A 13,924-nucleotide genomic window follows, 5' to 3' on the forward strand; every position below is an offset into this window, starting at 1 on the left:
TTTTTAAAATAGGCATATCTATCTTTTAGTATTTCTATATAAAGTTTGTACTTCTAGTTAACGAAGGATCGCTTTGGAGGTATAGCATTATGATATGCCTATTTGTAATTTAGCATGACACGTGAATGTCTTCGTGTATGCAATGAAATTCTTTTCATGTCCCTATCAACTTTGTTTCAAATGTCAGCCTAGCTCCTCAACATATGGTTGTTCCAAATTTTATTAATCCTGGATATTTAAGATGTATTGCATCTTTCATTATTATAAATAATGCTATAAAGTATATTCTTCACATACATCCTAAAAGTATGCCCTTAAATAGGATGCTTAGAAAAGTATGAATGGGCGGTGCGTACTGAGAGCAGAGAGTAGAGGCCAAGCCAGGTCCAATGTGGTTTTTTGGGTGGGGAGAGTGAGGGGCAGGAGAGGAGTGTCTGAGCCGAAGCACTAACCATCATCTTGTTGAAGGGAGTCTCATTCCTGGGCATTGACTGATCGTAGAGCAGACAGGGGCTTGGGCGGCTGGATAGTGTCCACCTTGAGTGTCTGCCATGTAGCGAAGGGGCTGTGGGATGTGGGAATTTTAAGTACCCTGACCCATGCAAAGGCTTTTCAGGGATGTGCATCGAGTAGCTGGCATTGCTGGGTGGGAGGTGAGTAATCCTGTGTTGCCAGGAAATCAGGAAAACGTCCTGTGATAACGATCACTGCTCAGCTATTCCCCGAGGAAAGAACCGCGGGCTTCTTCTTCCCTGACTCCCGGAATGCCATTCCACTGCCCTCCTCACGAAAGGGCAAGAACAAAAGTCGAGGTACCATAAACAAGTGCCCGCAAGATTACTGAGATAATATGTCAAGTGCATCTGAGTTCCTTCATGAATTAAAACATGTAAGATGAGAAGGGGGCCAACAGCTCTGACAACTCGGCAGATGTCGGTGGCAGCCCAGTGTGGCCTGTGCTGTGATTCAGAGGGAGCCTCTCTGTACCCGTTTCACAGATGGGTGCCTTCGGGACGCACAGGTCCAAGTGATGGGTCCGACTCCACGCAAGATTGCTACAACAGAACTGGAAATCCATCCCAGGTCCGTGGATGACCATCCCTGCCTTACCGGCTTTGCTGCGGAGAGGTTGGAATGAGGTAACGTCTCAGAACGTCCTTCGTAAGCTATAAAATATTATATGTCTATGTGGGAGAGTACTATGACTTATAAAGCTAAGTTACAGCAAATTTTAAATGAAAAGCTCAAATGGCCAAGATGGAGAATGCTAACTTTTCCTATTCATTTTTCCTAATGGATCAATAAGAATCAAGAATGTGTATTGAGTTCTGCTATGTGATCTAAGTGCTTCTACGATGTTAACCCATTTCATCCTCGCAAAAACTGTGAGGTAGGTGCTATGATTATTCCCATCTTACAGATGAGGAAACTGGGGTACAGAGAGGTTGAAAACTCGGTACGAAATCCCAGCATCTATATGTTCTGTCCGTGGGCTCTTGTTGCCTGCGAGGCATTTGTAAATCGCATAAAAAGGTACTTGTGCCCAGAAAAAGAAGTTTTGAATTCGACCTGACCACTAATGGTCCTTCGATAACTCTGGGCCAACCCAGAGACTTGCTCCCTTGTTCTGCCAGCTCAGGGCTGACCATCCCAGCTGGGGACCCTCTGGGGTCTCTCCTGGAGCAGAAAGGGTTAAGCTGACCCACGACCCGGAGGACCCTGAGATGTTTTCCTTCTGTGCTACATATGTAGATGGGCTCTGACAACGACCATCTCTCTGCATTGGAAATCATGAATGTTTATGAAGCCGGTCCAGAACTCCCAGAATTCAGTTGGGTGCACTTTGCAGACCCTAAAATGCTGTCACCATGGACGGCTTCATTGCTTGCACCTGCTAAAACATTTGAGGCATTTGAGAGGCAGTGAAACACATTTGCTTTTCATTTTATCTGACTTTGGAAACCTTTGAAGTGTTTAATAGTAGAGCCCAGGAAAGATCCCCGCCTCTTAATCATTTACTCGTAAGGCGCATTCTCGGCTGGTAGCCTGTCAAGCAGAAACTGACCTGAGCCCAGTTTTATTAAGTGTCACATGCCCAGTCACTGTTCATTAAAGGTGTTTTAAGGTTTGAATTATGTAATTTATGAGAAAAAGAAATAAAAATTCCATTGTTTTATTAATCTGCAGCCCAGGATCTCTCGCTCATAACAAACTTGAAGGAAAGTTGGGCAAAAGGACATGGGTGAGGAGGCGGGTGACTGGGGGTGGCCTCTCGTTCCAGCCTCCTCCGGCCACTGGCCCTCCCACTCCCCCTCCATTCAACCCCAGGCCGGAGCCAGGCGAGTGGGCAGAGCCCCGGGAGGGGACCCATCCCAACCTGTCCTCTCTCTCCGCTTCCCTGAGGCCCATGTGACAGAGCGGCCGCCTTCCTCCTCCCCTCCCCACTCTCTGCCTCTTTCCCAGAAAGGCCTAAGACAAACAAACAGCAGGAAAAAGCATTCCTAGGGTGACCCCGGGTGACCATGTGAGTCACCATCATCGAGAGCTAATGTGCCCGCCTCTCAGGAGAGCTGGGAGCAGGCGGGGTGCCGGGCGCTGGGCCACCTGCTCTACGTCGATGATCTTACTGGAGCCTCACCTTACCTGAAGGGAAGTGGTGACTGCCCTTTTCCTTCCTCTTGGGTGCCAAGGGCATCTTTACCCCAAGTCAGCCCTCTCAGAATCCTGCGGCCAGGCTTGCCAGGAAGTGTGGATGAACTAGACCAGGAGCGTGTGCCTTATCTGGACTTGAGCTTTGCAGAGGCCCAGCAGGCCCCCAGCAGGGTTAGCGACCTTCACGAAGGACATCTCCCTCCCACAGATTCTCCATGTATTGTCAGAGCATTCACAAGTCCAAGTCCACCAGAGGCTTTGCATAAGGCTTGCTCCCGGCTGGGTGTCCCTCATCTGACACAGTGGGACTCCCTGCCTCCGCTCCAGGCCTCCATTCTCCTTCTCAGCTTGCAAACAAAGGTGGAGAAGCCAGCCGTGCCTGCCCTGTGGTGGGGTGGCCTTAAAATCCTCCAGCAGTTGTTGGCTTAGATGGGTCCCTTTCTGACCAGCACAATAAAACACCAACAGGGGAAAAGTCACTTTCCAAAATGTGGATGGTCCAGCTCATTTAGACCGTGGTTAGGAGTTGAAAGCTGGTGCAGTTGAAAGTATTTCTCACCCTCCATGTGCCCTCCACTTTCCGGCACACCACACAGGGAGAATTACAAACTTGTTCTTGAGGACTTTCTTAAGCAAGTGACTCATGTGTTACAGGTGCAAAGTGGCACCAGGCTTTTCCCCTTTGGCTCAAGTTTGCGAGTTTTTATTGCTGAGAGGGGATCTCAGGTGTGAAGGCTTTGCTAAGACGCGGAGTAGAGTTTTGAGAACAGGGGCCCTCAAAGTCAGGGTGGGGGCAGGGCACGGCCAGAGCTAAATGAACTCTTGTTTGGGAAGCGCCATGTTCCCAGCCAACCCCTGTTTGTAAGAGGCGAGGTGATGGGCCAGGTTTTACAAATCGATGTCCATCATTAACCTGCTTAATTTTGAATTACCAATTCAAACGATGTTTCAATTGACTTGCTGGCTGCTGGCGATCTGGACCGGAGGAGCAGATGCGTTCGATCTGCCAGCCCAGTTTTCCTGAGCAGCAAACCCACAGGCCTCTGCAGGGCCACCGGCCACAGGGTGCTGGTGTCTCTTGGTGCCTTGGGGAAGCTCTGAGACGCTCATCCCAATGCTGAGAGAGCTTTGCGTAGAGTCTCCAGGAGTCATCACAAATCTATCAACTCACTAATTCTGCATGGTTTTCAGCATTGTGCTAGACACTGGGAAACAGAAAGGGGTAAGTTACTTCAGCCGGCCAGGGAGGCCAGTGAACAGGTACTTTTGGCACACAGAGTTTGGTACATGCTTGGCTGGGGAAGAACAGGCAGCTGTAGGTGATTTGAGGAGGTGCATCAGGGAAGACTTCCCAGAGGAGGCGGTACCTAAGCTGAGACCTGAAGCTGGAGGAGGAGTTATCTGGGCCATGGGGAGAAAAGCAAAGGCAAGCAAGCTCAGAAGACCCTTCTGCGCCCTGGGAAGGAGTTCGGAATTTGTTCCGAGGGTAATGGAGGCCACGGACTGGTTTTAAGAAGGGGTGGATAACATGAGTAGATTCATGTTCTAGAAAGCCAGGTGTGGAGAGGGGAGTGAGGAGGCATAGGAAGAGGAGCGCGGAGCCCAGGCAGGTGTGACCGGCCCCACATGGCTAAGAGGGGCAGGGGGGCTAAGCCTGACCTGGGCAGATGTGCTGCCAGGGAGCATTGGGGAGACTGTGCCAGGGGACCTGGCTCTGGGACGTGACAGGCCCTTCTGAGGACCACCGAAGGCATCTGTCTGAGCCTGAGCCCGCTGAGGCGGGAACTCTCGGAGACAGTGACAGGGAAAAGAGGGCACAAAGGACAGGTGGGCGAGGTGCTTCTTTTTCGAGCACGATGAGATTTCATTAAACCGCTGGAGTTGGATGGCTTTGGGGATGGACAATTGAGGAAAGAACTTCCCTTGGACGCTAGACGTACATCAGGAAGGACCCGCCCGGGGTAGCCATGGACCACGGTTGTGCGGCTCAGCACACAACCAGGTCACCATGGCGGGTGGCCCTGTGTGGCATGAACTTCTGTCAGCCATCAAGATGTCTTGGCCTGAGGGATGGAGACTATTATTTTCTCTCAGGGAATGCGTGAGGTAGACATTGGTACCATAGGTACTCACTATACCCAATGAGATGCCCAGCCGTTTCTTTAAAAAAAAAAAAAAGGTGTTAAATGTGAACATTGTCGGGCAACCATTACGGTTTTTAAATTAATTGGACATTTACTATGCGCTGGCTGTGGTGCACACTTTCACGCGTTAGCTCGTTTACTTCCCGGCCCTGAGAAGCGGGCATCATTATGTCCATTTTCACAGATGGGACAATTGCGGCTGAGAGAGAGTAAATCGTCGGCGCAAGGTCGCATGACTGATGTGTGGAAGAGCTGGGAATTGTCAGAGCATGGCAGGTGAATCTGGCCACGGCGAGACGCTCCGAGGGTGGACGGGGCACTGGCGATGGGGGCCGGAGCATCGTCCAGCTCTGCAGTGGTGTGCGGAGAGTGAGCTCCTGGGAGAAGCAGCCGGGCCCTCCCCGGATCGCCTCTGGCCCCTCGGGTCACATGCTGTTGACCCGGAAGGCACTGTCCGCCGGTTTGAGTAGCACGTTTCTGGTTTCTGCCCATCCTCCCACCATTCTGTCCGTGACGCTCGCTTAGACGAATCCATTTATCGACCTTTTTCAAGGCACCGAATGCGGCACTGCCTATGGAAAAAGCCTGGGAGAGGAGAGGAGAGGTTCACCTAGCCTGGCCCGCCCTCTAACCACCTCTCCTGCACAGTGAGGGGCCAGGTGAACGGGAGGAGCCCATCGAGTCTGGAGATGCGAGGGGTTAGCAGCGTCGACATGGCATATTTTAACTCTCCTGCCATCGTTGGCCCTGCCTAGATTCCCTGGGTCGTGAGGATGGCAGGCTGTCGATGGCAAATGTCGACCCAAGAGAAGCCGAGAGAAACGGGGAGTTCTGCCTGTCATTCAGCTGGCACAAGTCAAAACAGTCTTACACCATCTCTGAAAAGTTGACACTTAGCATCCTTTTAAATCATGCACTACCCGAACAGACCGCTTTGCCCCGGGGGCGGCCGGGAAGAGAGAGATCGCCTTCTGATTTCACGGTGCGATTTAGGGGTGAAGTGGGAGCACTTAGCCTCTGTTCTGGGCTGGGCCCTTTCGTGGGTGCCTCGGTTATTTCACTCACCTGTCCTGGCCACCCCGTGGGAAAGCGAATATAATCCGCATTTTACTAAGCAGAACTCCGAGACTCACAGATTCGACATGAAGTCCAACATCTCAGCAGGGGAATTTGGCACTCACTTATTTCTGACTCATTTCAAGGGATGCCTTTCCATGTGCCCGTGGGGGCCTCGAACAAAAGGGAAGGTTTGGGCAGGTAGAGGTCATTTCAGGTTGGTTAGCAAATTGCTGTCATTTTAGATGGATCTTGTTATTCATAAAAGTAGTGCCTACTTTCTAACGCCAGTTCATGAGGTAATTCCAGGATGGCCCAGTTTGAAGTTTAACCTACCACCACTGAGATTTTTGTCCAAAGGTGGCACTTATTCTGGGCGGGGAAATGAAGCAAACATGAACACTCTACCTGCCCCCCTTTGAGAGGACAGGTGCTGGGCGAGGGAGCTGGATTCAGTGTCATGGGAATTAGCTCCGAGTTGCCACCCACACCCTGGGGGTGAGCACAGGGGCTCAAGCCAGGTGTCCATTCCCTGAGGCTGCGAGGTGATGTGATGGATGAGACAGGGTGGCATGGGCCATCCCTCCAGGCCGCCCTGGCCTTTCTCAAATGACCCCCATGGAGCAATTCTAATTCGGTGACTCTCAAACTGCAGTCCATAGACATAGTTGGGAAGCCGACATCTCATGCAAACTTAAAAAAGAAATCCATGTCTTATTTCAATAATTTTTGCTCCTCTTCCAACTCTGAGTAAAGCCCGGCTTCAGAAAATAGAAAACCCAGCCAGGGTGGTGTGGCTGCCAAGCAGTGGGGTGCAGCAGGGTCCCTGGAGACCCAGCCCCACGTTAAATGGAAGTCATTTCCTGACTCAGCCCTGATTGTCTCGGGGGCAGCTTCTGGAATATTCCTGAGCTTCCGGTCTGACTGCTTCCGTCGAGAACATCAGACATGTGCTTCTACTTTCACGTGCGCTGTTATACATGTAGGACTTGGGGAGCCTGGTGCACCCGGGACCTGCAGCCTCCGCAGCTGCTATGGGAGTCTGGCTGGACACAGGCTGCTGGGTTCGCCATCAACGGCATCGGAAATAGAGCAGCAGTCACCCCCAGTGTTTACCGAAGTCTCGCCATACAATGTTATCTCGTTTTATCCTCCCCCAGGGAGGAGGGGGCTGTTATCATCGCCCCCTTTCATGCCCGAGGCTTGAACAGGTCAAGTGACCTGCCCACGATTCTCTACACAACCACTTTTGACTTCAAACTATCATGGAAAGGGTTTGCTGAATACCTACTGCGTGCAGATGCTTTTTCCAGGTGTATTTGGGGATAACGTGTCCTGACCTCTAGAATCTTGAAGTCCAAACAACCGCCACTATTCCCATGTGGCTACGGAGCCCTTGAAATGTGGTTTGTTCTTGCTGAGCTGGGTGGCTAGCGTCAAACACACTGATCTCAAAGGCGTAGCGTAAGACGGACTGCAAAACGTTTCCTTAATATTTTTATATTGTGTCGATAATATTTTTACATATTTTGGGTTAAATGAAATATATTATTAAAACGAAGGTTACCTGTGTCTTTTTACTTTTATAAACATGGGACTAGAAGATTCCAAATAGCATCCATGCCTCTTGTTCTGTTTCTACCGATGGTGCTGTCCTGGGCTCTGCTACACGCGCAGACACCCGTTTGGCCCTTGATCTTGGGCTGGCTCAGCCAGTCCCGGCCTCCAGGCCTCTCTCCTCATGGTGATGATGAATCCTGAAGGCGAAGGGCTGGGCGTGTTCTTCTGCCCCTAATCGCAGCAGGCAGAGGGCTGTGCACACGGAAGAAACTTTAGAAGCAGCGCCGATTCTGGTTATTGGTGGGAGTTACGTTCTGTGCCGTTGCCTCAGACAATGAACTAGAGTTGCTAAACCGTTGCTCCGAGGGGAAATACTGGGTTCGGTTCTTATGGGCCACTTCTTACGATTTTGCCAGTTGATCAAAACATGATGTTGCTTAATGGGTGTTTCTGTTTAAAGACACCTGATTTAATATGCATGTTGTCGATTCACTAATGTTGAACTCACAGCCCATAGCACTGCAACTCACGACTTAGTGAAACTTATCTAATACTCAGTAAGGCACATCGCAGCCTCCTTGAGTTTAGGGGCGCCACAACCGTATGATGCTCGGGGCCATTTTAAACAGTGAGTCACCAACAGCAAGCATAACAAAGTGAAAAGCATGGCACTAAATATACCACACAAAGGACACTTATGAACCTGTGTGTCAGGTGATTCAAATTATTCGCTGCTTGACACATGTCTTGGAATGACCACAAAAGCACTGCACATACATTTTAATGAGTAGGTGAATTTTTAATACAGAATCCACAAATAATGAGAGTCAACTGTACTTACTAACTGAGGTCAGTCCTGCTTCCCATGTCCCACTGGCCGCTGGTCCTTTGCTCTGAAAACTTGCCCTGAGATTCCTGGGGTGTCCACTTCCTGTCACCACGATCCCCATACTAGAGCGGCAGACCACAAGGTGGATGAAGCCTTGGCCTTGGGAGAGAGGATGAGCAACTGGGGTCAGCCCCGGACCGGGTTTGTAACTCATCAGACCTGGGCAGGATGTTTCAGCTCTTCAAGCCTCAGCTATCCGATCTGTAAAGTGTGTGTGTGGCGGGGGGCGGGGGGTGGGGGTGGGGTGGGGGGGTGGAATGTCACAGCTCCTTGTCTCCCTGCCTCGTGAATGCTGCTGTGAAGATCTCGTGCGAGGATGTACGCGAGAGTGCTTCGGAAGCAGTAAATAACACAGAGACGTTCGGAATTCACACGCTCTCTCCGTACACTGTGAGCTGGGGAAGGCCCGACTTGTCAGTGCTCAGGTGTTGAGAACATGGGCGCTGGACCCAGCCTCCCTGGGTTTGCATCCTGGCTCAGGCGCTGTCCGCATGAGCTTGCACGTAAAATCCCCGCTGTGACGTGGAGAGAATACTAACAGTATTCAACTGGGGAGGTTGTCAGGGTTCAATGAGACAATTCAGGTAGAGCTCTTTGCACGGGTCCCAGACAAAGAGAACACCCGAGGAGTGGTGGCTGTTCTTGCCATAACGAGTGACTGTGGCCTTCGTCTGGGCTGGGAGGTAGGGAAAGTCACGTGAGCTTCGACTTCTTCATCTTTAAAGCTGGGTAATAGCTCCTCCTTCGGATGGTGGGGTGAGGAATAAATTATCCCAGTACCAAAACTAGGCACATAAATATGTCAGTGCTCCTTTGTCTCCTCTCTGTTTGAATCCTCTGGACCTGTATTTGCTCATTTGTTAGGGGACTAGAAGCACCTGCTCAGCTAGGTGGTTTGTGTGATGGGATGAGGTAACTTACCGAGGGCATCAAGCCTGGTGCGCAGCACCTGGGATGGCAGTCGAGGTTACAGTAAGTCCATCCGTCCTTTCTCCCGCCTCCCTCCAAGTGGGTCCGACAAACAGCTGGGCAGAAGCAAACAAAAGCACATAATCGACCCATGGAGAACATGCATTTCAGGAAGGCCAGCCTCACTGATCCCTAGGAGGAAGCCTGGCTTAGGAGAGGGGTTGGGGGCAGTGGCTGCAGTGGGTCACCCTCTGGACTGAGGAATTTGACTCTCTGGAGAGCATCAGATGAAAACATCTGAGCTGACCTGGGGCAGACCTGCTGGGTTGGGGGAGCTGGCGGGGGTGCGTCAGGGGGTCATTTGTCTTTGGCCTCAGGAGATGATGAACTCCGGGCCTCCTGAGCAATGGGATTGGGGACAGGGAGGGATGTCCCAAGCTCCTTCTGCTTTCTCTCACATAGCTTCTAAGGAAATTCCACTGCATTGTATTTACAAGGCATCCCCAACTGTCAGCTTCCTGGAACACAATGTATTTAATAAAAAGCCATTAAGCCTTGTAAAGCTGTCAGAAATCTAAATGACACTTGTAATAAAATCTTGTCGGTGACCTGTTCCGGTTAATCAGGTCCAGTGACATCATCACCCTCGGATCTGTCTGATACCCAGGGCGCTAGGTATATTTAGACAGCTTTATGATCCACGCGGATTTGAGTTATTAAAATTGTACAGTTTTGCAAGGAATTTGGGATTTAATAAAGCAGCGGAAAAACTACAAAAGGAGTAATAACCTTCCAAAAAGCCAATCCTCCTGTGTGCCGGGGCTGTGTGCTCAGGCTAGTCACCAGGCAGCCCTGATGCCAGCCACCCAGACTGGCGTTTTTATGTATCTGCCATGTGTATATCTGCAAGACGGGAAAATGTATTACATTGTATCCAATGACTTCGAGGTGGTGAATCATGCTTAAATGTAAAGATATATGGATATATTCAGATTACAAGAAGATATTATCACCAAATGCATATTGGCTCTAACAAGCCTCTTTTGGGCAAATACAACTGCTAGATTGTCAGTATCGTTGGCCCAGCTCACCACCTGGGTAGTTTCTGGGGCTCTAGTCCTCGTTAGGTACGATTTTACTCATCTTGAACTGCAAAAGCCAGGCTTCATGTAACAATCAGGATGAGACAGACGGACAGACATGGACAAGGGGTATCCATTTGCTCGATAATCTATAAATTTAGACTAATGGGGCAGATATCAAAAAAAAAAATGTGTTGGATACAGGTGAATAAATCATACCTGGTCTCCTGGCATAAGCTGGCACAGCGTTACTGATATTTCGGCCAAATTATTCCATTTGTTTCTGAAGATATTTTAATCCCACATGACCTCAAACTTCCCGTGAACCAGGGCCTGGACCCAAGGCCGCCCACGGCCTTTGCAATAAATCCGTTGTCTCCCTTCTCGGCCCTCAACCCGGGCCCATAGATCACCTCTCCCTGCATCTTGGTTCAATTACTCAATTAACTGCAGTAAAGTTCTTGTAGGTTTTGCAGATGTTGCTTTATTATCAAGGCCTCAGACGAACAGGAGAGTTCAGGAGCCGAGGTTATAGGAAGGTTGATGGGGGAAGGGCCAGGATGGGGCGCAGAGGATATTCCCAGCAACCACTGGGGCTGAAGACTGGAAAGAGGCATTGATCCCCCACACTCCCCTGTGCTGTTAAATGCCCTTCGCTGCTTGGGGAATTTGTGATGTTATCTTGCTGAGAAACTGCTTGAGAGAAGTAGGTATTCCACCTTCCGATGAGCTAATGCTGTGATTAACAGATGCTTAATTGGGCCATTTATCAAAGCAGGACCTGCCTCCAAGTCAGTGGGCTAAGTAAATTATTGCCCACCCTGCAGGTGTTGGACTGGCAGATCTATTACTCTTCTCGAAATGGTCTTCAGAAGATTTTATATGAAAAGATGATTTATTTCCAAAAGGAATTCTATTGTGCTCTTATTTATCCAGAATGCAGCAGGGTTCTGCCCAGCCCCTCTTTCTTCGTGCACAAAAGAGGATTGTTGGAAATTAGAATCACAGAGACGATTGGAGCCGGAAGGATACGGAAATCGACTAGTAGAGCCTGGCCATTTTGCAGACGGCAGCACTGAGTCTTGAGCAGACTGTGTCAAGTTATACAGCCACTTAGGAAATTGGCAAAGGTATTCCCTTCGTGTGTGTGTGTGTGTGTGTGTGTGTGTGTGTGTATGGTTTCTCTAGCTGATGTAATAGAATTTCTAAAAAGCAAGAATTTAATTCTGAATAAGGCATTTTTATTCTTTAAAAGTGAGGTTTCTCAACCTTAGCATTATCGTCATGTCACACTAGATCATTTTGTCGTGGGGTCTGTCCTATGTATTGAAGGATGTTTAGCAGCATCTCTGGTTTCTACCTAGTAGATGCCAGCAGCATCCTCTCTCCCAGTTAAGACAACCGAAAATGCCTCCAGACATTGCAAACGTCCCCCGGGAGTCCAAAGTGTCCCTGGTTGAGAACCATCATCATCATCATCATCATCATCAAGAGATTAATAATACAAATAACAGCAGTAACATTTATTGAGTGTTACAAATGGCTAAATGCTTTATATACGTTCTCTCATTTAATCCTCACAATAACTCGATTATGTGTGTGGATATTGTCATTACTTCATTTTACGGGTGAGAAAGTCTAGGCTCGCGGAGGTTAAGGTTTGCCCAAGTTGACGCAGCCAGCAATTGCCAGATGTGGGGCTGCTATCCACACCACTAAACAAAGGATGAGGCTGCTGAATTTGGATTCGTTATGAAGCGACCAAACTGTACAATTTCGTTTCCTGTTGTGCCTAAGTAGTGAACTTGTTTTTTTAGACTCCATTAGGATGATAAGTCTTCTTGTTTTTACATTAAAGGGAAAACGAAAGCCCCACGTGGCTTGTCAGTGGGATGCGCTGGTTTCTCGGTAGATTGGGAGGTAGGTAGCGTCTCTCTGGCATCCAGAGGAAGCGCAAGGCTAGTCCGCATCGTGGGTGAAAGCGCTCAAGGTGGTAAGCACACGACAGAGTTAGGAGCAGCGCAACTACTATATTTCACTGAGCGAATATCTCTTCCCGGTCTTCTTTGTAGGCTGAGGCAGATTGCTTCCCCAGATCTGGGATCTGTTGGGAACCTGGGCTAGAAAATCCCCGGCTGAAAAATGACGAAAGTCGTGGCTCCAAAGGTTGAATGGGTTTCTTGGCAGGAAATAAATTCTGTGTAAAACAGTGATTCGAGGCAAGATACTGCCACATGGGGAATTAGGGATATTAGTGTCTGCAGGTTTTTCCAAGAGGCTCTGGCACAGCATTTGGGGGCAAAATAAAAGAATGTCTTTTATGAGTGTAAATAAAGCCCATGTCCCCAGCCTTGGATAGTTTAATATCAGAATTGTCCTGCCCATAGCAACTGCTCCAGATTTTATGGCCTAATCCTTGGATTAATTTGATTTTACCACTTTTATTTCCTCTTCACCCTGATTTCTTCATCTATTTTGTTCTGTTTTGAACTATGTATGTATATGTATGTGTCTGTGCATATATTTGTATGTATATGTGATATATATATCTCTCAAATATATACAACACTCTCTCTATATACATAAGAGTAAGTCGTGCCAAATCCTTCTTAAAGAGACAGGCATAAATAAGAAAACTGCGATAATATAACAGTCCGTATGGCTCGGTTTGACTATGGAGTTTTAGAGGATTGGAAATCACTACGGAATTCCCCATTTTTTAAGGAGACTTTCCCAACCTTCACACCAGTATTTGCAAAGGCTGCAGACTTCTCTCTGCTCACTGCCGTCAGAGCAAGTGCAAGTCACACGGTGACACCCCGAGCTACACTCCTGGACAGGCAGGGTTGTCGGGCCATTTATTTACTTATTACTTCCACCTATTTTGTGTGTTTCATTCCAGCAAGACTCCTTGTCTTTCAGGTGAGCCTATACGTAAACGTATCGCCAACCATGGAGTGTGTTTAAAAACTCAGGCTCTGTTGTCTTTTCTCATCTAATCGTTTACTATAATTTTTCTATCCAAGCTAAGAAGATGCACAGGGAATTCTCAGATGAATTATAGTGGGCTCCAGATTCAAAGACAGAGAGAGACAGAGAGAGAGAGACAGAGAGACAGAGAGACAGAGAGAGACAGAGAGACAGAGATAGAGATAGACACAAAGGAGACATCTTGTTTAAGAGTACGTTTTCTGCCCAAGGTACACATTTTCTTCATTATGTGGAGAAGGATGCTGGTACGTGTGCCTTGGTAATATGTGGACAGCACCCCTAACTTCCCCCCTCACTATCCTGAGAACCTCATAAGGGATTTAGCCCACAAGGAAGATGAAACTAAGAGAGAGATTAAGGGCTTGTTCAGGTCATTTGTTTAGCAAGTGACTAAGTTTGGAATTGAACCTTGACCTGTCTGACCTCAAACTCAGCGGTTCTCCCTATGATTCAGGACTAGATGAAGCAATCACAGAATCTTTCCTGGCATCACGGATGTGGAGAGAAAGGCATTCTGATGGGGTGGTGTGGGGGCCCCGCCATCCGGGGGCTCTGTTGGGGATCCTCCTTGTAGCAGGCCATTTAGCGGGCAGGGGTTTGCTCTCTCCTTTCATCGTTTCTCTCTGTTCCACAGCCTTCTC

General features: G+C 48.8%; 1 long non-coding RNA gene across 11 annotated transcripts in view; it reads left to right on the forward strand.

Moving 5' to 3' along the window:
* The first annotated feature begins 659 nt into the window (after window positions 1-659).
* Window positions 660-13,924, forward strand: part of LOC118603857 — a 148,651-nt gene continuing 135,386 nt past the window's right edge. For 10 of the 11 annotated variants that reach the window (XR_004951379.1, XR_004951374.1, XR_004951376.1 and 7 more), the window contains exons 1-2: window positions 660-1,390; window positions 11,229-11,422. This is a non-coding gene — a long non-coding RNA (uncharacterized LOC118603857). The remainder of the gene's footprint in view (window positions 1,391-11,228; window positions 11,423-13,924) is intronic. The other variant, XR_004951372.1, reaches the window with a different exon arrangement.

Source organism: Rousettus aegyptiacus, unplaced genomic scaffold, assembly GCF_014176215.1.
Source record: "Rousettus aegyptiacus isolate mRouAeg1 unplaced genomic scaffold, mRouAeg1.p scaffold_m13_p_6, whole genome shotgun sequence".
Classification (NCBI taxonomy): domain Eukaryota; kingdom Metazoa; phylum Chordata; class Mammalia; order Chiroptera; family Pteropodidae; genus Rousettus; species Rousettus aegyptiacus.